This window comes from Vipera ursinii (genome assembly GCF_947247035.1).
Source record: "Vipera ursinii genome assembly, chromosome: 2".
In the NCBI taxonomy this organism is placed as follows: Eukaryota; Metazoa; Chordata; class Lepidosauria; order Squamata; family Viperidae; genus Vipera; species Vipera ursinii.
Window position 1 is genome coordinate 70,929,028 of NC_139513.1, and position 24,726 is coordinate 70,953,753.

The 24,726-nt window shown below is 42.6% G+C and overlaps 1 protein-coding gene across 1 annotated transcript in view; it reads right to left on the minus strand.

Annotated features, from left to right (window-relative positions):
* The window catches only part of SEMA3B (semaphorin 3B), a 45,932-nt gene extending 30,621 nt beyond the window's left edge, over positions 1-15,311 (minus strand). Inside the window, exon 1 of the mRNA XM_083356641.1 lies at positions 15,119-15,311. The gene's annotated coding sequence lies outside the window, so the exon portion shown is untranslated. The remainder of the gene's footprint in view (positions 1-15,118) is intronic.
* Positions 15,312-24,726: the final 9,415 nt, after the last annotated feature.

Below are 24,726 nucleotides of genomic sequence, written 5' to 3' on the forward strand. Positions count from 1 at the left end.
ATTCTCTAGAAAGTAGAGCAACATTTTAAAATCTAACTATGTGATGTGTGGGCTGCTCTTAGGAATGTTTTTATTCAAATACATGGAATGACTGAGCTGCAATTAAATACAGTATATGGAATGCGTCATAGCTGCAGGCTAACACGACTGCAGTATGTATTGCTAAGGATATTAAAAAGTTATCCAGGTATGATAGGAATGGCAAATCTGTTGCCAGACAGATGTTGCTGACCTATAGTATTCCCAGACAATCTAATTAATTATTCTTGGATGAAATCAAGTAAAGCGTTCTTTAGTATTTACAAACAGGAGAGCTGGATTCTCTTCTCACATTGCTCCAAGTCACTTTATCAGAAAACCAAGCAGTGAAAGTGAAACAAAAGCTTATGAATGAATACACGTATTTTCTACTCATGTAAATCAGACACAAACTAATAATGCTTGAAAGACTGTTCAGAAGTCACTCTCAAGACTCTAAAAAGCCTCCATAGGAATCCCACAAAAATTACCTCTGGCTGTTGTTAAACTGAGATTGCAAAAGGAACAATTAGAAAAAAAAAGCAAGCGCATGGATAATGGAAGAGTTCTCATGCATTTTGAGTTAGACGTAAGAGCGGAAAATGATCAGTAAGAAAACGGAAGGGGGACACAAGTAGAATGTATCTAACGAATTTATTCATTTTTAAATTAAATTTATATGCTGCCTATCTCACTGAAAAGTGACTGAGTGGCTTACAATTTATTTACTTATTTCATGCATTTATTTACTGAAAAAATATTACACTAGCAGTTTACACATAAAACATAGTAAAATCAAAAGACCACTAAAAATCAAAACTACTTACTATTTTAAAAAAATGGGAAAACATAGTCTATTCCAAAGGCCCTCAAAGGCCTTTCACTTTACTTTAGAAAATTCCTGATCTATATTAGAGGAAAATCGTAAATTGCAGTTTAAAATAAAATTCTAGTCAATTGCTAAAACAACCAGCGTCATTATGCCTTGTTTTCATGATCTGTTTAGAAAAGCAGAGGCCATCTTCACTTTGTACATATTATCAGGCCAGGAGGAACTTGCTGAGTAACCTAAATCCGCAAGCAGTGCTGCAATTTTAAAGTCAGACATTATAGTTACGATGGCAAAGGAAATTATGTCTAGATCCATAAACAAAGCAGAGAGATGTTTAGAGAAGGGAAGGGAGAAAAATAATCAAGAAAAGGAGGGGTGGGGAGAAGAATTGTGTAAAAAGTCAAGACTGATGGGAACGGCTGTCAATTGTAGAGTGTGACCCTCCCCATGAGATGTCAGGAAGAAATTAGAGGGGGTTGTCCATTCTTTTCAAACCTGATTTGCCCAGGCAAAGTTGGAGCACCATCCAAATTCCCTCTGGCCTTGGTTCCCTGCTTGGTGAACCAGCTGTTGCCTTGGCCAAGCAATTTTGACAGCCCTCCTGCTTTGCTTTGCCGGCACCCAGATGCTGAAGACACTGTCAACTCCTGCTATGCTTTGCCTGGGCATTCCTGTGGTGGGGCTTCCACAAAACAAGGCTATTGAAGAAAAAAAGATAAAAGATGGCAGCCACAATGATGGACTCAAAGCTCCATGAAACATTAAAGAACAGGTGGAGCCTCAATCACACTGTCATAGATATCCTGCCTTTTTTTTAGCTGTACGCTGTACCCTTGGAAACAGTTCAGAGAAGAGCAACTAAAATGATCACAGGCTTATAGACTAAAACATATGAAGAACGGCTGCAGGACTTGGGTTTGGCTAGTCCAGGGGTAGGCAACCTTGGCTCTTTTATGACTGTGCTGGCTCAGGAATTCTGGGAGTTGAAGTCCACGAGTCATAATTTAATTTAATTTAATTTAATTTTAATTTATTAATATTTCTATACCGCCCTTCTCCCGAAGGACTCAGGGCGGTGTACAGGGCAAGAATAAAACATAAAGTTACAAAAATTAAAAAGTTATTAAATACATGCCCATAAAAAACAATAAATACATTAATAAAACCCCCAATAAAATGATAATAAAAGAGCCAAGGTTGCCTATCCCTGGGCTAGTCTAAAGAAAAGAAGAAACAGGACAACATGATAACACTATTCCAGTATTTGAGGGGCTGCCACAAAGAAGAGGGCGTCAAACTATTTTCCAAAGCACCAGTGGGCAGGATAAGAAACAATGGTTGGAAACTGATCAAAGAGAGAAGCAACCTGGAATTAAGGAGAAACTTCCTGACAGTGAGGACAATTAACCACTGGAACAGCTTGCCTCCAGAAATCGTGGTCGCTCCATCACTGGAGGTTTTTAAGAAGAGACTGGACAGTCACTTGTCTGAGATGGTAAATGTTCTCCTGCTCAAGCAGGGGGCTGGACTAGAAGACGTCCAAGGTCCCTTCTGGCTCCTATTCTATTCTATTCTATTCCATTCCATTCCATTCCATTCCATTCCATTCTATTCTATTCCATTCCATTCTATTCTATTCTATTCTATTCTATTCTATTCTATTCTATTCTATTCTATTCTATTCTATTCTATTCTATTCTATTCTATTCTATTCTATTCTATTCTATTCTATTCTATTGACATCTTGCAACACAAGCTGAGACCTCTCCAATGCACAGAATTATTAAAAACAAAGGTATTTGTTTCCTGCCTAATCTTCACTGCAGTGAAATGATTAGATTTATTTATGGGTTTGCACAATTTATTATAGGATTTTAGGGGGGGGGCTGTGATACCATTAACTTTCAGAACCACTGAGCCATATAGTTGTGGAAAAGCCCCTTTTCCCAGTTAAACATCAGATCTGGGATCAAGTGCCATGTCTTCAGAAACATTATGACAGCCTATCTTATGTTTCGTGTATTACACTAAAGAACAATGGAGTCTGTGTTTTGGTTTAAAAGAATCTCTGTGCGTAGGGCTTTGTAATGTCTGATTTCTGACGTAGCGTGATTTTTCACAACCATTTTTTTCTACAAATCCAAGCTAGAACAAATCACCACTTACCACAAAGCTGATTTTCAAATAACTATGAACTAACTGATCCCAACTAGGAGTAACTCTTCTTGAGGTAGAACTCTTTCTCAGTCCTTCAGCCTTCTGAATGTAAAACAGGTGCTAGGCAACTGAACTACGTATTTTCCTCAAGCTTCTAAATCTAAAGAAATCCTATAGCCACCCATACAGGAAAGAAAATTATAGATATATACCTACAGGTAATCCTTGACTTACAACAGTTCATTTAGTGACCGTTCAAAGTTACAATGACACTGAAAAAAGTGACTCATGACTGTTTTTCACGCTTATGACCACTGCAGTATCCCCAGGGTCACATGATGAAAATTCAGACACTTGGCGACTGGTTCATATTTATGATGCTCGCAGTGTCCCAGGGTCAAGTAATCAGTTTATGAGAACTCCTGACAAGCAACACCAGATTTAAACAACTTTGCCACTTTCATCTGTCCAATGTAATATCTATATGAAGCTCTTGTAGGAATTATTTATTGGTCAGGGAGAGGTATCATCAATATGCAGATGATTTCCCCCCCCCCCAGTTTTGTATTTCCGCTCTGATTCTCCTTGGATATACAGCAGAATTCAGATTGAGTGTTTTGAGAATGTCAGGTTGGATAGTGAGAAACAAATCTCAATCCAACCAAAACAAGCTTTCTGTTGATTCTAGAACAATTCTTGATAGGGCTAAGGTCAACTATGGGAAATTTTACCCCAACCAACCAACCAATCCTGAAACTATCATAGCAAGACTCGGAGAATCCTATAGCAGATTTCTGAAGACAGAGGGGATTATCACCCCTCACAACATTGCTGCAGATATAGCAATATAGATCTTCTAATGGGCTTTATGTTGAGCCTTAGCAAAGTTGGGTGTTTTTAAACTTCAAGTCCTGCTGCTTATCCAGGTCCTATGGGTATCAAGTCCCCTGGCATGTTCCATATTCTGCCTAACAGGTCATTGGGGGAAACACTGGTAAAATCAGGCACAAACCCTTTTTAGGCTTCTTGGAATTCAACAGGATCCGGAACTTTTTTCTGATGGACCTCCTAATAAGTCCACTTCCTCAACATTGATGAGATTTTTAGCTACAATTCCAACTTAATCAAAGGAAATGCTAATGGTACAGGACTAGATTGCATATTTCTTAACCAACCATCCCCTTCATATTCTAAAAGCAACTGATGTGCCGATTGTAAAGTCAGTTATAGCACGTCAGTATTGTTGCTACTTTGGCTTGCCTTTATGACTCATCTGGATGCAATCTATAGCCAAGATCTGGCTTGACTCTTTTCTTAGGTAATCCCAGCATCTGGGGTTGCAGAATGCCTATCATCCATCAAATAATCAGTATAAACGCAGAATTTTCTTTCCGTGTGCCGAAGGAAATACTGCCATCCAAGCTCCCAGCAAAGACAGTGAATTCAGCTCCTTTCCTCTCAGGGGTGTCAAACTCAATTTCATTGAGGGCCGCATCAGCATTGCGGTTGCCCTCAAGGGGCCGGGTGGGCGTGGCCTACTGGGTGGGCGTGGCTGGAGTGCGTATGGCCTACTGGGTGGGCGTGGCCAGCTCTGCATCATTGGCATCAAGGGTGCCTATGGGGGCCTGGGCAGGAGTGGGACAGATCTGAGGGTCTCTGGCAGGAGAAGGGTCTCTGGGCCAGGGCCAAGGCAGTGGGGGCCATTCCCTCACTGTTTCCAGGATGATGGGCCACATGAAACCACTTTGTGGGCCGGATCTGGCCCCCGGGCCTTGTGTTTGACATGTCTGTCCTACATCGTTATTTACTTCAACCCTATTTTGAATTGTTCCTGAATGAATCTTCACCCAGCCAGTTCTTTTCATGCTGAGAAGGCCACCTTTGAGCTGCAGTTATATTTCCTTGCCTCTCTGGCCATTAAGTGATGCCAGCTTTCTCTAGCAATTATAGAGATGCCGGGTAAGCCCAGCTGTAATGCAGGAGGATTTTCTTGTAACTCTTCAATGGTTCAACTGTCAACTAATGAAACTTGCCAAGAGATCAGGTGAACACACAGTTCCTTTTCTGGGAGCTTGTTAAGCCATGAAGAACTAAGAAATAAAAAAGGCTAACACTCCCCTCACTAAGTGGCTTGATTAACTTTAGAAAAATGTATAACTGTGAAAGGGATATGCGCACCTGCAAATTGATTGAAGGCCCTGTAGATTTTTGCCGATAACTTTTTGGATAACATGCAAGGTGTTCTTTGATCTTACAGTTAACACCTCTAAATAAATGTTGCGATGTGGAAGGTATCTGTCAGAATTTCATTTTGTTCCGCGCTATTCTCCTTCCCTAGATGGTTCATTTCTCATCTTATCTGTAGTCAACATTCCATGCACACAAAGCGTGTTCAATCCTTATTAAGCTGCTCTTATTTCTCCTTTTTTATATACCCTCCCCCATATGTTTTTCCCCCTTAAAATAGTTGATTCTCCTTTTCATATTGGCAATGTAAGAGGCACAGGAATTCGGTGATAATAGATGTGATAGGAGAGCCAGGCAACAAGCCAGAAACTGGGAGATGTGAGTTCTAGTTCTGAATTTGGCATGAAGCCAACTGGGTGCCAATAATTTTCTCTCAGCTATAGGAAAAATGCAATGGCAAACCACTTCCAAAAATCCTGCCCAGAAAACAGGGGCTTCTCCAGACAGTTGCCAGGACTCAACACTCACTCAAAAGTGTGCCTCCACACCCACACATAAAGATGAGTAGATGTTCAGGCAGAATTTGACAGCTGTCTTGTGCAAATTGCCTTTTCTGGGCTCATGGAATTCTCCTAATCAAAGTCAAAACCTGTGAGTTGCAGCCCATATGGGCTGTATGACGTGATCACTGGAGACAAGAATCCTCCTCCTCCAAATAAAGGCTTTATTACAACTTATTAAAATGATGGTGGTGGAACACTCCCTTTGTTGAGCAAGTGTGAGCTATGTGACCGTGCAGGATTACAGAGCAAGCGCACTCTGTCAAGGATGTAGAACACTTACACTTTGGGCTACAAAAGGCTGGAGCACTGGAACTTGAAAGATGTAGGAGATTATTGATCATTCATTGTGATAGGTTCAAGCCAACAGTATAAAAGACAGCCTGCACTGTTCTTTATAGCCATTGCGAGCAGAAGATCACAAGTATTTTTTTTTAAACTACCGGCTGGGCTATTTTAAAAAGACTGGATGGATTTGCCTTTCATCTAGTAAGTGACCACTATTCTATGAAAAGGCAAAGGACAGCTCAGAGAGCAGCATAGAAAGAGATGAAGGCAAGATTAGTCATGCCTTTCCAGACAAAAACTCTTACAACTTTCTATCTCTGTTGATAAACATAAAACATATTGAAGGAGTAGGAAAGGACATTTCTTATCAGTGATATCCTTAGCTCAGGGAACAGAAGATGAGCCATGCTTGTTTAATTACTTTTGTCCAATAAACCATCATTGATAGGATCACATATCACAACTGGGTTCACATTGCCCAAGATGCCAGAATCAAAAAAATTGCACCATGGCCTTAGAACAAGTATTAATCTAGTTAGTGATTCATGAAACCTTCTTTCACATTAGATTTGCTAGTGTTTTTCAATGACACTGCATCCCGTTTGTGGACAGTTAGTAGTTGTGTCGGCACCCATCCTACAGGGCCAACCCTTCCACCACCACGCTTACTGTTTGACGGGCTAACTTTCTACTGAGGAAATAATTGTACCCCTTCTCATTATCCCAGTTTGGGTCTGAGCTGTTCACAATCTTTTCAAGACATAGACTGGTTCCTACATTAGGTCGTGCTACATAGTTTCTTTGAGTTTGCTTTAGGCAGGGGTCTCCAACCTTGGCAACTTTAAGACTTGTGGACTTCAATTCCCAGAATTCCCCAGCCAGCCATGCCAGGGGGGGCGGGGCAGAGAATTCTGAGAGTTGAAGTCCACAAGGCCTAAAATTGCCGAGGCTGGAGACCCCTGCTTTAGAGAATTATTCTAGTCATGACAGTTCATAGGCAGTGTCTGCTGCCATAGCACAATATGAACCCTCCAAAATGTGATTTATTCAATAGTCTGTGATTAAGGATATGATCAAGAGACAGTTTGGTGTAATGGTTAAGACATCAGGCTAGAAACCTGAGTTCTAGAGCCAGCTGGATAACTCTGGGCTAGTCATTTTCTCTCAGCTCTGGGAAAGAGGCAATGGCAAATCACTTCTGAAAAACCTTGCCAACTGCAGGGGACTTGTTCAGGCAGTCTCCGACAACCAGATACAATTGAATGGAAAAAGAAAAATAATAATATGACTTATTGCAGCATGTAAACTGATCACACTGAACCAGCCCACTAATGATTTCACTCTTTGCTGTCTTCCTTTAACAAGGATCCCTTTGCTTCTTTGACCTGCTCTCTTATTACTCATCCAGAAATGTATACACCGTGGCAGTGCCTGGAAGGGACAGTTGTATTCAGAGGTAAGCAGCAGCCTGGGAAGAATTTTACAGATAAATTTATATGCCAATTTTTCCAGACCTTCTGAACCACCCAGCAAATAAAACATCAAAGCAGAACGTAATGTGCCATGTGAGTCCAGCTGTGCCTTAGCAGTACTTTTCAGTGACTTCAGATCCCAGAGAAATTACCGGAGGATGTCAGTGCTCAAAACCTCTGTCCACCATTCTACAAACTTCTGCCTTCCCACTTTGGGAAGTGAACTTTATCCATTAAAACAGGGGCAAGAAAACAAGGTTTAATATGTTCTGCTATTAGAACTGATCCTGCGAGGGGGAACTCTTTTCTTTCTTTCTTTCTTTCTTTCTTTCTTTCTTTCTTTCTTTCTTTCTTTCTTTCTTTCTTTCTTTCTTTCTTTCTTTTTCTTTCTTTCTCTCTCTCTCTCTTTCTCTTTCTCTTTCTCTTTCTCTCTTTCTTTCTTACAGCAGAAAGTAAGACTGATGTGACTATTGTATCAGGATTATCCTCTACCAGAGCCAAGATAATAGTACTTTGCCTTTTCAATCTAAGTAAGGGTAGCTCAGAAAAGCCCTGCAGATAGAAAGGAAGCAGGCAGCTTCCTCTACAGCTACACTCCCCTCCAATGTATTATAGTGCTCATAATCACTACTTAAGCAGACTTAATTACAGTGGCTTTTCCTTTGACAATTGGATGCACCAATTTGTAGCTGAGAAGCAAACCGTGCTATGAGAAAACTAGGGGTACAATGCAAATGCATGAATTGCTACTGGGTGCCAAAGTTAGTGACCAGCTATTCAGTGTAGTAAGCAAATGCCAATTTCTAAGTTTGTATGAAATATGAAACAGGAACTTCACGGCCGTCCTTTCTTAGGCACGAAAAACTGAATGGCTATTCAGAAAGATGGGCCAGTTATCAGGGGGTGAAATCTCAGTATTCAGACAATTTAGCACACATTTACCCAGAACAAACTAAGTTCTAAATAGGTCTCCATTAGCAGTTAAGGGGAAGAGTTCTGTTGTTCTGCATAGTTGCTTCCCATAACTTACTAATAGCAAAACCATGAGAAACATATTAACAATTGCTGGAATTGTAAGGGTTGCAAAATACAAACATTTGTACCAATTTTTTCTTTGGTACAAAATGTTTACCTATAGAAGAATTCATAGGAGGAGAAAATGATATTTACTACTATATTAAAGCTTGATGTGCTTGCTGCTCAGAAAAAAATAGGAAGGAAGAACAAGTATTAAGAACTATTGATTGTAGTTTTTTGGGGGGAAATATCTTTTCTTAGATCAGGATTATCTTTGGTTCCTCCATTTCAATGTTGCCCTGTCCTTTGCAAGGCTGGGGGGCTAGTTTGAAAATTGTCCCTGGCTGCCTTCCCAGATGGGACTATGTGCACCCAGAGCTGCTTTGCTGGTAATCGTGCCAGATGGGATCTCTGTGCATGTGCACATCTAGGCAAGGCTTCCTTCTGCACCTTTAAAAGCCTTGCAATGAGCGCAGCAGGTTCATATGCTTTGCTGAAAGTGGCTTCCTTTGGGCTTATGTGTTTCCAAACTCTCCCTTTTCATTGCTTTGAACAGCCCTAGACACTCAGACTCCACTGAGAGGACGGTGTGGTTGGTATCTTTACACGACAGTAGAAAGAGACCTAGGACCTGTTTTTTAAAACAGTAACATTTTGAGCACCGTGTTGCACTTCCTGATTTATACAATCTACCTTCATAAATGCATGGATCAAATTGCCCTATTTCTTCTTAACTTCTTAAACACCTCTGTCGAACTGGGGGTGGTGGGGGTGTTTTTGACCCTATGCCAGTTTATTTGAAATCGAAATTAAGCAATTTTGCACTGCTCAAATGTGTGGGCATTCTGTTCTCCCATTGGGAGGGATTCTTATCTCCTTGCTTCCTAAGCCTAACCCTAACCCACCCACCCCCCCAAAAAAATCCCCTAAGCAACCTGTTGCTTTGCACTCTGTCCCCCTCAGCAGAGAAGGAGAATCAGGCAAAACTCCAATGGCTGACTCTCTCTCTCTGGTTTATTATGTAGGAAGGAATAGCTGTAGGATTCAGCAATTCAACCAACCTGACCTGTATTTTGAAATGAAATTCCTGGATCCTGTCTACATTATTTAACACTTTTTCTTGCTCGGTCTATTATTGCAGCATGCAAACATGCTTAGATGTATTTGGCAAAGCACACTTTTCCAATAGAAAGCAATCAAGTTCACTTTCAAATGCAATAAAGTGATGGAAACTTGGACATTTCCCCCCCACACACACACACTTTTTTCCTTACTTTGCAAATCACCATCCTTCTCCTAGCTTTTCATCATAACAACATGGGTGTGCATTTATGAAGCAGAGCAGTGGTTTTATTTCCTTTTTTTTGCATCCTGTGAGGAGGAGGATATTCTGTTTCTCCAAAACCTTTGGCAGTCAGGGGAGGGGGCAACTGACCGTCTGAGAGCTCTCTTTGTGATCTCAGTATGTCATTTGATGATAGGAACAGCAAAGACAATTGCAATTCATTCAAATTGTTTGGAATGGACCTGGGGAGCAAACAGGGGCTAGTGAGGAAGCACTCCAGGGAATGGCAGCATACAAATCGTCTCCCAGACTATTTGCCATTCTTCATCCCAAAGAATAAATACAGAAATTCTGACTGTCTGGTGTGATACACAATTTGTTGAAAACTTTTTAATGATGCCATCTCCTGGGGGGACGTGTTCTTTAATTTTGGGCCATTTTAATTTTATTTTTCAACTGCTCTAGTTCACACAAGGATGGCAATCCATTTCTCTTGACGTATATTTCTAGAATAATAATCATTATATTTCTATAATAATCAGTTCCCAAAATTACTGCAGCTCACTCATATTTCTAATATCCATCACTGCCCTCTAGAGGTCATGACGAGAATGTTACCTTCTGGCCATTGTCTCCCTTGAGAGTGGAGTTCTAAATTAAAGCTCCACTCTCAAGGGAGACAATGGCCATCTGATTGATAATGTTCTTCCCTAGACAGGCACTAGTCTTGGGAGTCTGCCTAGGCCCTAGCCAGACTCCATTCACCAGAAAGTCTAGCAAGATCACTTTCAACTGTAGCCTTTGATCATGCTGGTTGGCTTTGCAGACCGAACTTTTCTGGAGGGTGCCTGCTTGGGGAAGACTGCAACACACTGTTTCTGGTAGGTATTAAGGAAAATTAAATCTGTGGTCCAAACAGGTTCCAATATTCCCAGAGGGTTTGGGGTTTCCCCCCCCATCTTTATCAGGTTTTGGCTGGGAGATGTTTGGGGAGAAAAAGAGTTTCTGATTGTTCTTGCAAGCAATTTATTTTCTGAGCCCCAGGGGGCCTGAAACCTCCCTAGGCAGGACTGATTTTGAGGGATGCAGCCTTTAACGTTTGAAAGAATCACCTGGATCAATATTTTAAAATTCAAGGCAGTAACTTTAATCAGGTAAAATCATCCTCACCATAATTATCTCAGGGATTTCTTCCAGGATGCAAGTGGCAACCTTAGAGCTGGACCCCAGAGGTTGTCCTTCCTCTTGAAAAGCCTTCCCCGCGGCCTCTGACATGCCAGGCTCAGCCTTTGCTTTTAAATATATATGTAAAAGCATATTTAATGTATGACTTGCCTGGAACCCTTCAAACTAAAATATCAGCTTTAGTGGATTCACAGTTAATATATTGCCGTGGTGGCTAACCTATGGCACGTGTGCCACAGGTGGCACGCAGAGCCCTCTCTGTGGGCACGCGTACCGTTGCCCAAGTTCTAGGCCTTCAGCTGGGTTTTATAAAACCTTTTCACTTTAGGCCTCCGCCACCATGTGCAAAAAAAAAGGTTCAATCAATCAATCAATTTCAACTTCTGACAGAAAAAAACAAGATCTCGCAAAGTTGGAATTGATTGAACTTTTTAGTCCCACCCAGTCTGCCATTACCACTGCAGCCACTCCCACTCAATCGGCCACACCCACCCAATGGGCCACACCCACCCAGTGGGACACGTCCATCTGGCACCCGACAATACATAAGTGGGTTTGGGGTTGCAGTTTGGGCACTCGGTCTCTAAAAGGTTTGCCATCACTCATATATTGTATAGATAGTGGTTTCAGTGTATTTGGGGGGGAAAAACCACTCAACTTTAAGAGTAGTATATATATATTTAAATTAAAATAACTCTTTGGGACTTCCTCACACTTTCCCAACAAAGAAAAAAAATGCACTGACTTTTGAAGAAAATGGAAAGTTAAGGGAAGGGTCATTTATCTAGAAAGGCTCTATTTGCATTTTTCTTAAAAAAAAACTGACTACTGAATCTAATGGCCAATTTTTCTCCAGGAACAACTTCACCCTTCAGGGCATATGGAACTCTGCTCTGCCTCCCCCGAGGTTTCTTCTGCAGTTCCTGAGGTTCTTTAAAAGCAAAAAGATAGCTCTGATGTCACTCTGGATAAAAGCCCAACAAATTCTGTGTTTTCTTACGGCTGAGAGAATCTGCTGATAACAGAATCCTTGAAATGAGTGCTACTACTGAGAAGGTTCTCCAGCTCAGTTTGAAAGTTACATGCACTGTTCCTTTAAAAGAAAGATTCATAGTCATGGTGGCTGCCAGAGAAAGAAGCAATGCCAGAAAAATGGCTGGAAGCCTGTTTATTACTGTACATGGACTGGGTGACAAACTGAACCGACGTAAGGTCTACTCCTGCATGCTGGGGCCTCCTTCCTCTCTGCAGAGGAGAAGGAGATCAAACAGACGGGAAAAGGAGAAGCGTAAAGTTCTATTAGGCAATGCTCTGCTTTACAGGGGAAAGGTTGTGGCTCCAATGAACTGGCCCACATAAGGGCTTAAGTGGAGGCACACAATGTGAGCTCTCAGCAGGTGGCAGCATCTAACTGACCTCAGCCAGTTTTGGAAGCTGGGCGAGGTCAGCCTTGGAGAGGACATGGATGGGGCCATCCTTGGAATCTCAGGGCTGTAGGCTGGATTGCACAGTTGAAAAAGTTTCCTAAAACACATAAATAATGTTTATTACAGTATTGTCCTAAAACAGTGACCTTGAGTTCTAGGTTTCCCTTAAGGCAGGGGTGTCAAACTTGCAATGTCACGTGACGTGTTGTGACTTATTTGCCATTGCTGGCAATGGGGGGGCACGGTTTCGGTATGATGCATCTGGCCCACAGGCCGGCAGTTTGCCATCCCTGCCTTAAGGCATAGAAGGAGTATTTGCTATATTTGCCACCATATTAGAAAGTAATAAAGGTGGGATAAAAAATATAATAAAGCAAGCAAGAAAAATGGAGATAATAGTGCTTCCTATTGCCAAGAAAACTGTGTGGATGTACTCATCAGGAACTGGGCTCAAATGGGTGGTGTCATATGAGTAATGCAAGAAGAAACCTTTATGCAGACTCAACTTCACTATGATAATAAGCCAAATAAGAGAATTGACTATCTCCTAATGTAAAGAATCTTAACCTGCAATGCAAAAGAAAAAAGAAATCACACCACATCAATTAGCCTTAATTGGATGAATATATTCAGATGCCAGGAAGCCAAGACCTCAATTTCTGTTATATATTCACACCGTTAGAACAATGTGGCCTGCCCTAGCTGCAATATATACGTATATATAATTTGATGGTGAGAATGTTCTTGAGGAAACTGGCTGTTTGAATAATCCAAACCTGGTGTTTTGTAAATAAGTAAGTAAGTAAGTAAGTAAGTAAGTAAGTAAGTAAGTAAGTAAATAAATAAATAAATAAATAAATAAATAAATAAATAAATAAATAAAATAAAAGTAAATATGTTTCTAGATAGTGAGACCTGGTTGTTTGAATACTCCAAAGCCTATCTTTATTCTTTCAAATGCCTTTTAACTCTCTAAAAAGTACTTGCCTCTGTCTCCAATGCAGAAGACAAATCTGAACTGGAGTCTTGTGGTTAGTTTGCGGTACTCTATTTTTAGAAAGATGTAAAGAAATAGGAATACAATTAGAGAGGAAAGTGAAGGCTGTCAGATTTATTGGAGACATGTCCCATGAGCCAAAGTTAGAAGACCTGGATATATGTGAACCAGAGGCAGTATGGGCATAGTCTAATAATAAAAAAAGAAATAATGGGTTTTTTTTCTTTCTCAGCAGGCCTTGAAGTAGTGACAATCCAGTCATTTGTTGGAGATGCTTTTGTTCTGAATGTTTTGCATCAAACAGTGAGCTGAACTAGATGACCTTTAAGATCCCCCCAATTCTATGATTCTATCTTTCCTCCCATAATTCTAGACACCAGTCACACCTGAGAGCAATAAAACAGGAGAGCTACTATAGAGGCTGGTATTGACTCAGGCATATCAGCCCACATAAATTTTAAATCTCAGATCCTTACTCTGTCTATGTCATAAGATACAAAATTAAATGCAGAAGGCAAAGGAAAAGAAAGCAACAAATACGACTATGTTCCTCCAACCCCCCCACCCCATCCCAAAATAATATGCCCTGTCCCACAAAGGCTTGGCTTCCTTCCACTCAGGCTGGCTTTGCAGAGAGAAATGCTGATGCCGGGAATATCCATCTGGTTTCCAAAAAGCAAGATTCCTAAGCAGTGAATGCAGAGTAAATCCCTGCTGTTCCCCATCTCTTCCTCAGAACCAGGGGAGCCAGCAAGTTGATAAAGCATCACTTGCAAGAAGGGATCTGCGCCACTTCAACTCTCTTACTCCTGTGACCTGGACCACCATTTCTGGGTCTACAGAGACATATCATCTCATCTCAAAGTGGACAGGGGCCATTCAGTCCAAGGATTGGCTCCTCCAGGATTTTTGTCAATATTTAGAAAACGGTTATCCTGGGAGTATGCCTTCCAACTTCACCCTCAACGTGCAAGATTTTACACCCTTCCGTAGGACCTTCGGGAACGAAGAACTCTGATCCTAAGAACTCAGGTCCTGATCCAGGACCTTCACTCCCCCATAACTATGACGGGGAGATTTCCCCCTGGCTCTGAAATGGGGAAGGGAGGGAGGAGAGATGGTGAAGAACCACGTGACCTTAAAATTCTTTTTCCCCCCCTTAATATTCCACGGTCCAAGTCTCTTCCCAGCACCTAACAACAAGTCTCCCCCAGGCCTGCCAAAGGCAAGGGGAATGCCGCTCTAAACCCTACCCGGAGGAAATAGTGCCACCGTGTCCCCTGCTTTCAGCCTTCAGCAGTGGAATAACGCGAGCGAAGATTTCGATGGGCAAAGCGGTGCCCAGCCGGAATAAAGCTTACTCGGGGATTCTGGGAGTTACCGTTCAAACATACCTAGAGTTTTCCAGGCAGGTCCCCGCGATCGATGTCTGGCGAGGGGATCTTTTGTCGCTGGGCAACTAACCCAAGTGGGAAGCCCTTTCCCCCCCTCTCTCCTTCGCTCTCCAGATCTCCGGCAAACCCCAGTCGCGTCCGGCCCGGGGGAGAGAGAGGCTCTCTCCTCCTTCAGGCAGCAAATAGCTCGAACCCAGCCGGCTGTCCGGCCGTCTCAGAGATCGGCGCGGTTCGCTGGTTGGCAACAACGACATCCCGTTTTCCAAAACGGGCCGAAGAGACGAGGAAGTGGAACCCACCTGATCCCGCAGCCCTGCCGGCCGCTCAGCGCCACTTCCGAATCCGAAGGGGAGCCGGTCAAGCAGAGATAGATCCCACCGGAGCTCCCTGAGGGTTGCCTTTCCTCAGCCGGGCCGGCCGGCTGCGGGGCTGAAGCGCGAAGGGCTGCCGGCCACCTTCCCTCCCTTCTGCCTCCCGCTTGCCTCAGCCTGCCTCTCTCTCTCTCTCTCTCTCTCCCAACCCGGAGCGCCGGCAAAAGCGAAAGGGGAGGAGGAACTGGCTGAAGCGGCGGGTCCGAAGTAGCCGCCGCGCACGTCGAGCGCCCGAGAGTCCCCGGCTGGGTGGGGCTCCGTTCGGCGCCTGGAGGGAGCCAGCAGAGGCGTCGGGCAGGAGCGGAGCGCGGGGCCCTGGCCCGAGAGCGGAGCCCATCCACTCTTCCGAGGCCACCTTGCCGACTCAGCTGAACCCGAAGGACCCGTCTCTCCGCCCGAGAGAGCCTTTAAGCCAGGGGTCTTCAAACTTGGCCCTTTTGTGACTTGTGGACTTCAACTCCCAGAATTCCTCAGCCAGCTTTGCTGGCTGAGGAATTCTGGGAGTTGAAGTCCACAAGTCATAAAAGGGCCAAGTTTGAAGACCCCTGCTTTAAGCTCTCTCGCCCTCTGTTTTTCCGGGCGTCTGGGAGAGGGAGGAAGAGAAGGGGAAAGCGCTTCCCGCTCGTTGGTTACCCAGCGACCAAATCCATTTTTCCCCTCCTTTTCTTTATTTTCATCCCTTTGGTTTTCTATCTGGTAGGTAAAGTGATTTATATTATATTTATATTTATTAAATTTTTACACCGCCCTTCTCCCGAAGGACTCAGGGCGGTGTACAGGGCAATAAATATTAAAAAAAAAACAAAGTACAAAAGTTAAAAAAAACAATTAAATAATTATGCCCGATATATACAATAATTAAAACCATGTTAAAAACCCAACCCCAAACCCATCAAACCAGGCCGGATTGCTCAAATAAGTAGGTTTTTAGATGAAGATAAAGAGAGGGAGGTGGGGGAAGAAGAGTATTCCTACTTACGAGATTCTGTAATTTTTACCCATACTGTCAAGGTAGCATCAGCATTCATCACGTTGTTTTTGGGTTTTTTTTAGTCCGGTTTATCTTAAGGGCTTCAAGGCAAAGCGGAAGTACCAACACACCAATCTCCCCGCTCCCCCATCTCCCCACGATTCTCCTCACATCGGCTGCCTTTTGATTTGCGTCTAGAAGAGCCTATATAGCACGGTCATTCTTTGGCAGCAGGAATGGTTTCGAAGTAGGTTGAAGTGATGCTGCGGAGCATCTGGTTCAAGGTTTCTCACACCTGGCAACATTACGGTCTGTGGGGTCAACTCCCAGAATTCCCAGCTGGGGATTGAGGTCCACGCATCTTAAAAGTTTGCAAGTTTGAGAAACGCGGACCTAAGCTAAGTTCATTGAGCTCCTAGAGCAGCGTTTCTCAACCTCCACAATTTAAAAATGGAAACAGTCTAAAGATTGAACCTACATCACCTCAGCCTTGAACTTTTCAGGACAGCGCTGTTCTCAAAGGCGTATCCTCCAGATATGTGGATCCCCAATTCTCTCATCGGTCCAGGTTAGCGGAGCCTGTGCTAGCTGGGTATGGAAAGAATAAGTCGGCTGGTGAATACCTGGCAGGGAAGACTGGCTGAGTGTAGCTGCCGAATGGCTATGTTGAAGTTCCTCCAGCCAAGTCACAGGTGATGTTGCAATGTGTCCTGGTCCTCTTCCCACCAGGAATACTGATGTAATGAGCTCTAAAAGTTAGCTTGAAGAAAAGAGGGTGAGGGAGGGACAGCCGCAACCAAGACAATGATCAGCAACTTGAGTCCAAAGCGGAAATGTAATTTGAGAAAGCATCTCAGGCTTGACTTTCCCTAGTTCTCATGAAGCTAAAGAAAGGGAAGGTAGGGGAACATTTTGACTTGTGAGATTCTGTCACTATAACCATATTATAAAAGTGGTATTAGTGTTCATCACTTTGGGTTTCTAGTCTGGTTTACCTTAAGGCAGGGGTCGCCAACCCCCAGTCCGTGGACCAGTACTGGGCCTTGGCATGCCAGCACAAACAAACAAAGCCCCATCCGCAAGATGCAAGCACACACCACAAAACCACACACCCTACGGTCCATGGAAAAACCTCTCTCCACCAGTCCCTGGTGCCCAAAAGGTTGGGGACCTCTGCCTTAAGGGCTTGACAACTGGAGAGGACGGTCCATTTAGATTAAATGGATTCTGTAAGATGACCTTGGAAGAGGGCATGGGCTTATGTGTGCATGCAGATTCTTACTCTGTCATTCTTCTGTTCTTTGGGGGAATCACAGTAATGCATAAGCCTCAAATACCCAACTTTTTTGAAGAGGGAAGGAGAGTTGTTAGCAGTGAAGTGATGTTCTCTGCCGTGCCTGGCATCGTACTTAAGCTCCACCTGGGATGTGGCTCAGACCGATAACTCAGATAGATGCCCACCTATTTTTACATGACGTTCCCTGTAAATGCAGCCTTCTTCCTTTCTTATATTTGTGGTCCTCCTCCCCATGGCTGGCAGCTGGCCAAGAAGATGATGCACCCACCCAAGCAATATGACTCGCAGAAGGGCCTCCTTTTGCTCAGAGCTCTACGACCCCAGTATTTGCCATTTCCATTGTCCATTCTTGGGACTCCTTTGTGAGTGCAGTGGGGGTGGAACAAATGCTGGGGCCCTTCTGACCTTGCATTCAGCTAACAGAGGCTCAGTCTTTGGCATAGGGTGCTGAGAAAGTTCATGGCTGCTTACTGTAAGGCATTCTCTCTTCCTCCCACTCTCCCACGAGCAAGCGAGCAGGGTCTTTCTTCCCCCACCCCGCACCCCACGCCAGCATCCTGCAGAACAGGTTACCGGCTGGTGCTCCCCTGCAGGGCTTGTAACTTTCCTTTGCTTAGTTATCAGAATACAATTGCCTAATTTATTGTGCTTTACAAGACAAGGCTTTTCTGACGGCTGGGAAATCAACGGGCCAAATGGGCTCCTGTGTTTATCATGGGAGAAGAGAGAGAGAGTTCTGAGAGAATATTCCTAACACATCTGTATATATGTATTGTTCCTTTTTTCATACTTTCTGGGGGGGAGGGTAAAACCCCTACCCTGTTTCTCAAAATTGAATGTGGATTGAAAAAGAGATGTTTGCAACCTGCTTTCACACCCTTCTTAAAAAGTCTAGACTGAAACACTTGTCAGACTGGAGGTGAAGGAGTTAAATTGTATTCTTTCAAATCAAATTGTATTCTTTCAGTTCTTTAATATCAGCTCATCTAATAACATCTACTACTGCAGTAGCTTTATTAATCTGTCACAGCAAAACTAACAAAGAATCTTTTGTAACAGTAAATTTCTGTCTTTTAAGAACGTGTTCTTTGCTTTAAACCAAATATGGTTTTCTCCACCTCTGTGTAGCCTCTTTGCTGCTGCCTTCAGCTTAGAATACATCCTAATTTTAGAGAGCTGGAATAATATAGTGATTAGTGCTGAAACAAGACTGAGAATATTTGTGTTTTCAAGTCATGCTTCAGCTGTCACCTGTTAGGTCTACGTCACAAGGTCCTTGTGGTGAGAAGAATAGAAGAATATATGCAGCTCTGATGTTTTTTTTGAGGAAGGAGAGATGAATAAACAATTCTAGTTAGAAGATAACAATGTGTCCTGCATTTTTAATGTCACTTTCTCAGCTGAGTGGTACAAACTACTCTGAGATTGGCCCTACTAGGATTACTGGTTTGGTCATTTCCTTAAAGTTTTATCCATTCTCTCTATTGTTACTAGAATCTTGAAGTAATTGCAAATCTGGCAGTATCGGGCATTAAACGTGAGACTTGGAAAGCAAACCAATTGTACAACTATATGTGTGCATATGTTAATCTTGCTCATGGGAGGCCCTGCTAAGATTCAAAAGAACAAGTCAATATTGCCTTGTTCGTATCATATCAAGCCTTATTGTGACCCCTAAAATCTCATGATAACATTCTTATTTTGTTCCCAGCCTGCCAGAGTGGTGGCACACATTCAACTTCAGCAGTTCCAGTTTAGATGCTGCCTTTTTCCTTTCCTCCTGAGACAAGTCTTGCTATACGAATGACATGACATTGTTCAAGTCAAAGTTCACCCCTTTTGGCTTCTACAGGCCAGCTTCCTTCCCTCTGGTCTCTCAGCCCTGCCATCTGTGAACATTTTGAGCCGGGTGCAGGTAGATGAGACACCTGGTTTCCATGGAAGCAGAAGGGAAGAAGCAGAAGGGTTTCTTTGGAAATCAGTAAGGAAACTCACTAAGCTCAGTTTACTCCCAAATGAGCAAATGTAGGATTGCATCAGGGCTCACGGGGTAAGGAAACAATGAATGGAAACAATAATCAAGGAGAGAAGGAATTAAGAAGAAACTTTCTAAAAAAAATGAGAACAATTAACCAGTGGAGCAGCTTGCCTCCAGAAGTTGCAGGTGCTTCATCACTGGAGGTTTTTAAGGAGAGACTGGACAACCACTTGTCTCAAATGCAACAGGTTGTCCTGCTTGAGCAGAGGATTAATAATAATAATAATAATAATAATAATAATAATAATAATAATAATAATAATAATAATAATAATAATAAGTTGGAAGGGACCTTGGAGGTCATCTAGTCCAACCCCCTGCTAAGGCAGGAAACCCTATACCATTTCAGACAAATGGCTGTCCAGTCTCTTCTTAAAAACTTCCAGTGTTGGAGCATTCACCACTTCTGGAGGCAGGTTGTTCCGCTGGTTAGTTGTTCTAACTGTCAGGAAGTTTCTCCTTAGTTCTAGGTTGCTTCTCTCCTTGACTAGTTTCCATCCATTGCTTCTTGTCCTGCTTTCAGGTGCTTTGGAGAATAGCTCGACTCCCTCTTCTTTGTGGCAGCCCCTGAGATATTGGAACACTGCTATCATGTCAACCCTCACCCTTCTCTTCATTAAACTACACATACCCAATTCCAGCAACCGTTCCCTAGATTGGACTAGAAGACCTCCAAGGTTCCTTCCAGCTCTATTCTGATTAGGACATTGTGCCTGGCCAGATTGCCATCCTGCAGCCAGAGACAGGTGCCTGTCTTCTATTGGATGCAAATTCCTCTCTCCCAAGCAAGCAGTCCTTGTGGATGGCACTGTTCAAAAGGTGTTCTTGCTCTTGTGTGGTCCTGCAGCACGGAGCATGTTTCTATCGCTGATGTCCGTCCTCCATGGGTTCCTTCAAGTATTTGCTACAGAATCTGGGAAGGGGAGGGGGAAAATCCAACTCTCTCTACCCATAAACACAACATACAGAAAGTCAAGATTCAGATTAGAATGTGCTGCATGAGTTCTTTCTGGACCTGGGTTTGGTGCTGTTGCAGGAGAATGGATATGGTAGAGCCGGTAAGGGTCGCTCTTAACTCACCATCTCAATCGGGAGCAGATTTTCCCTTGCTGAGCAAGGTGGTTGTTAAATGGGTTGCACCTGGTTTTGCAACCTTTTTGCCACTGTCAAGCAAAACATTGCAGTTGTTAAATGAAATTACATGGTCATTTAGTGAATTCTGTTCTCACTGATTTTGCTGGTTGGAAGGTCACAAATGTCAATCAAATGATGCAGGAAACTGTAATAAATACATCCCGATTGCCCTGACCTTGGACAATGCGACTGTGGGGATGCTGCAAAGGTCTTAAGTGCAAGGACAGGCCATACGTCCCTTTCTTTCAACCCTGTTGTAACTTTGAACAGTCGCTAAAGGAATGGCTGTAAGTCATGGACTACCTGTAGCTGGGTCCCGTTTGAAGTATACGTCCAAACCAGGGGCAAGGTTGACAGGCGGCTGAGCTGCTACTCTAGTACTCCCTAAAATCTTGCCACTTTCTGACCCTTCCCCCAGCCTCAGCCCATCCTATATTCAGGGGAGCGGTTGGTGGGTATTTTTCCTTTCAGCTGATGAAGTTTGGTGGAAGGGAAAATAAAGCTAAGGGAAGCCACAATTCAACCTCCCAACTATAAAGGTGGCACTGGCCTCTGGCCTCGTTACTCAGCAGTGAGAGGCAGCACAAAGTGTGCAAGCAGGGGCTGAAAGAGAGCCCTTTAAAACAGGCATGTCAAACTCGCGACGTATCGGAACTTTTTCCCATTGCCGAAAATGGGATGGGCGCGGTTTCTCTGTGACGCTCTGGCCCGTGGGCCGGCAGTTTGACACCCCTGCTTTAAAGCAATTGTAAAGATGCCTACAAAAGGAGTTTCTTCAGTGAGCTTTCCTAGGTCTTACATGACCATCCCTTCTCCTCCTCTTCCTCGGGTACTCCTCTTCCTCCAGTCATGGAACATGATGGTTCTGCAATATTGTTTCCAATTAATATGCAAATACTTTTGAATCTGAATATGTTTGTATGTAGATATTGATAGATATACGTATCAGGAATATCATTGGCTCTCTGTGTGTACACATTGCAGAACTTGGTTCAGAAAAATCAGACTAATAACCCAGAACTGAAGTCGTGACTGAATTCACAAATCAGACTAAGCCATCATCCAACCCTCATTAACTGAAACAATCATCATTTGCTGGGTTTTCATACCATGCTAAGCATGTTTTCTGAAACAATGGCTGGATCATTCAAAAGGTTAAAACAAAATCCTGTGATGGCTTAGTGGTTACATCATAGCTTCTTTCATGTGGGAAAAAAATGCCTAAAAACACACACAAACAAACACACACATCCCTAGTCTGTTAATTAGTCCAGGCTGTTTGAGAATAGTAAGTTCTTCAGCATGCAGTTGTCATGACTGGGCAGCATTTATAAGCTTATCCTCACTCACTTTGTTTAAGCCTTTTAAAGTTAAGTAAATTAATACCCATCAGCATGCACCAAGTTGGTAAATTCCAAAACTAGCTGTGCAGTATGTAATTAAGTATTTCATTTTGTATGAATCCAAGCAACCAAACGTTATCGATTGGGAACTTTTCAGGAGTCAAAAGTCATTGTTGTACAAGGCAATGCTGGTAAAAAAAATAAGGAGTCTCTTCATGAAATCAGAGTAGCTGTTGCTTAGAAAATGCCCTGGTTACCAATCTGTTTAACAGAAAGCAGCCAACACCAGCAGAGCTGTGAAATAATTTCATATCTGTATAACCCTTGGCATCTGGCAAATTAAGTTAAAAGCATTTTGTGTTAAGTAGCAGTTGCTGTATTATAGCAGAAAGAAAGCTACTTCTTAGAACTTAGTCGTACATGCTTTCAAGAACTTTCTGGAATAGCAGGTTAGCCATATATATTATTTTACATTGTAAAATGTTGTATCTAAATTTAAGATTTATAGCCAAATCCTGTGAATACTTAGCCAAAGGTAAATGCCATTTATTTAAAGCCTACTTTCTAATTAAAATACCAGGTGATTGCAATTTGAGAGCTGTAAAATATCCTGCTATGCATACCTTCGTAGTAGCTAATATTGCACACAATCCAGCATCGAATTAAGTGGCATTAAGGGTCTTGAAGACAATAGGCTTAAGTGTACTTAATTCAGTGGTCAGCGTTTTTAGATTTACATATTTTAGTTCACATTGTTTTAGGAATTGACCACTGGTATGATCCTAAGTAGAATAAATAAACTTGGGAGATATGCTTCAGCATAGTATGTAAATTCAATTGCACATTAGAAGTGGCTGGACATAATAAGAAAACAAGCAAAATTAAATAAACAGGCATGTTTTGAATTATGCTAACAGAGCACAAGTTTCTCTGAGGAAACAGGATTTCAACACGGCTTTTCTGCAATTGCCAACTTTAGAAAAGTTTGTATTCAAATTTTAGGAAGTAGTGAGTACATAGAGAATATCATGGCACCTTAAATGCTAACAGATTAGTGGCATAAATAGGTTTCTCCTTTATGCAATTACATTGTTCTACTGGTCTTAGCTAGTAGAGTATGTCATTCTATGAGCATTAACCTTCTTTACAGTTGTCCATAATAAAGGAAGAATGTGTATATTTGTCTTAGTTCCTTGCATATGTGTCAAAGGTACATCATATATGTCAAAGGTACATCATAAATGCAGATGGAGATAGGAAGGCATGCCAGGTGCAAGTAGAGAAAGCAATTCATGCATGAATGTGAGTTTTTAAAATGCAGAAGATGGACAAGTGTTATCACACAAAGCCATATAGAAATGTTCCTTAAGATATTGCAATACCTGGCTGATTGGTGGAGAGAGAGCTGCTCATTTGCCCTCCCCCCTTACACTGATCATCTGTATCCCAGATGCCTGGCTGCCCTCCAAAGAATTGAAAACAAAAATCTTTGAAGCTTCCTATTTTCCAGTCCTGTGTCCAAAAATAGCAAGTGTTGTCCAACTTCGGGGCAAATTGGTACTTTGCTTTTTTCCATCTTTCTACCTCTTATCAGCAGCACCTACAGGATGCCAATTCACACACTGACCTCTGCACTGTTTTACTCTTGTCATCATTTGCTCTGCAGTGACCTGTCAGCTCTTACGTGGCCAGTGGCTGCCCTGGTTTGGTAAAAGCTGAGCTGAGCCCAACCCATCTGGAGAGCTCCAATGCAGGGAAGCATCTCATAGTATTGATATGCTGTAATTCAGACATTTTTGTGACCTTGGCAGGGAAGAGATGGGGACATGAAGGAGTGAAGGGAGAGATGACTTTCGCTCTATAAATAAACATAAACAGGAATAACTTGACATTCCACTGACATCAGCCCCACAGAACAGTGAGCGCTGCAAGTCCTTGAGAGCTGAAGTCCCATTTCAGCAATCAGTTTTAAGATAAAATGGGATTGAGAAAAAGACCTGTGGGGGTGACCTTCACATGCTGCCTCTTAATGTTTCCCCAGATAGGAAAAAATGACCTTTTTCTGGATTTATTTGTTAGTTTTCTATCCCACTTTTTCTCTGAGGGTTCAGTGTACAGCGTTTTCCTTTGACTGCCATAATAGCAGCCCTGAGAGATAAGTTGGGCTGAGAGAGAGAGAGAGAGAGAGAGACTGGCATAAAGTCACCCATGAGTTTCCATGGCTAAACATGAATTAGAACTTGGCTCTCCAGTCCAAATCCTATACAGTAATTACCACAGCACACTGGCCTTTCTCACAACCTGAGGCTTGGTACAGATTCTGACTCTAAAAGACAGGAAGGGCAAGATATGTATTGGCTTGTTTTAAACCAGTGGTCTTCAAACTTGGCCCTTTTATGATTTGTGGCTGAGGAATTCTGGGAGTTGAAGTCCACAAGTCATAAAAGGGCCAAGTTTGAAGACCCCTGTTTTAAACTATGCTTCTCACCTTAAAGCTATATCCAATCAGAGTATGCTCAAATGAGAAGATGGTGCAGCATCTTTAAAAGTGGAGCAAGGTGAGGGTCATATATGTTAACTAAATTTAAGTGCAGTACTGATTTTTTATTTATTTTATTTTAATTCCATTTATATCCCGCCCTTCTCCGAAGACTCAGGGCGGCTTACAAGCTTAGCAGTAGCCTTCATTCTATGTATTTGCCTGCTTATTAGGGCTTTCACACACACCCCAAGCGGCATTATTACAAAGTCAGC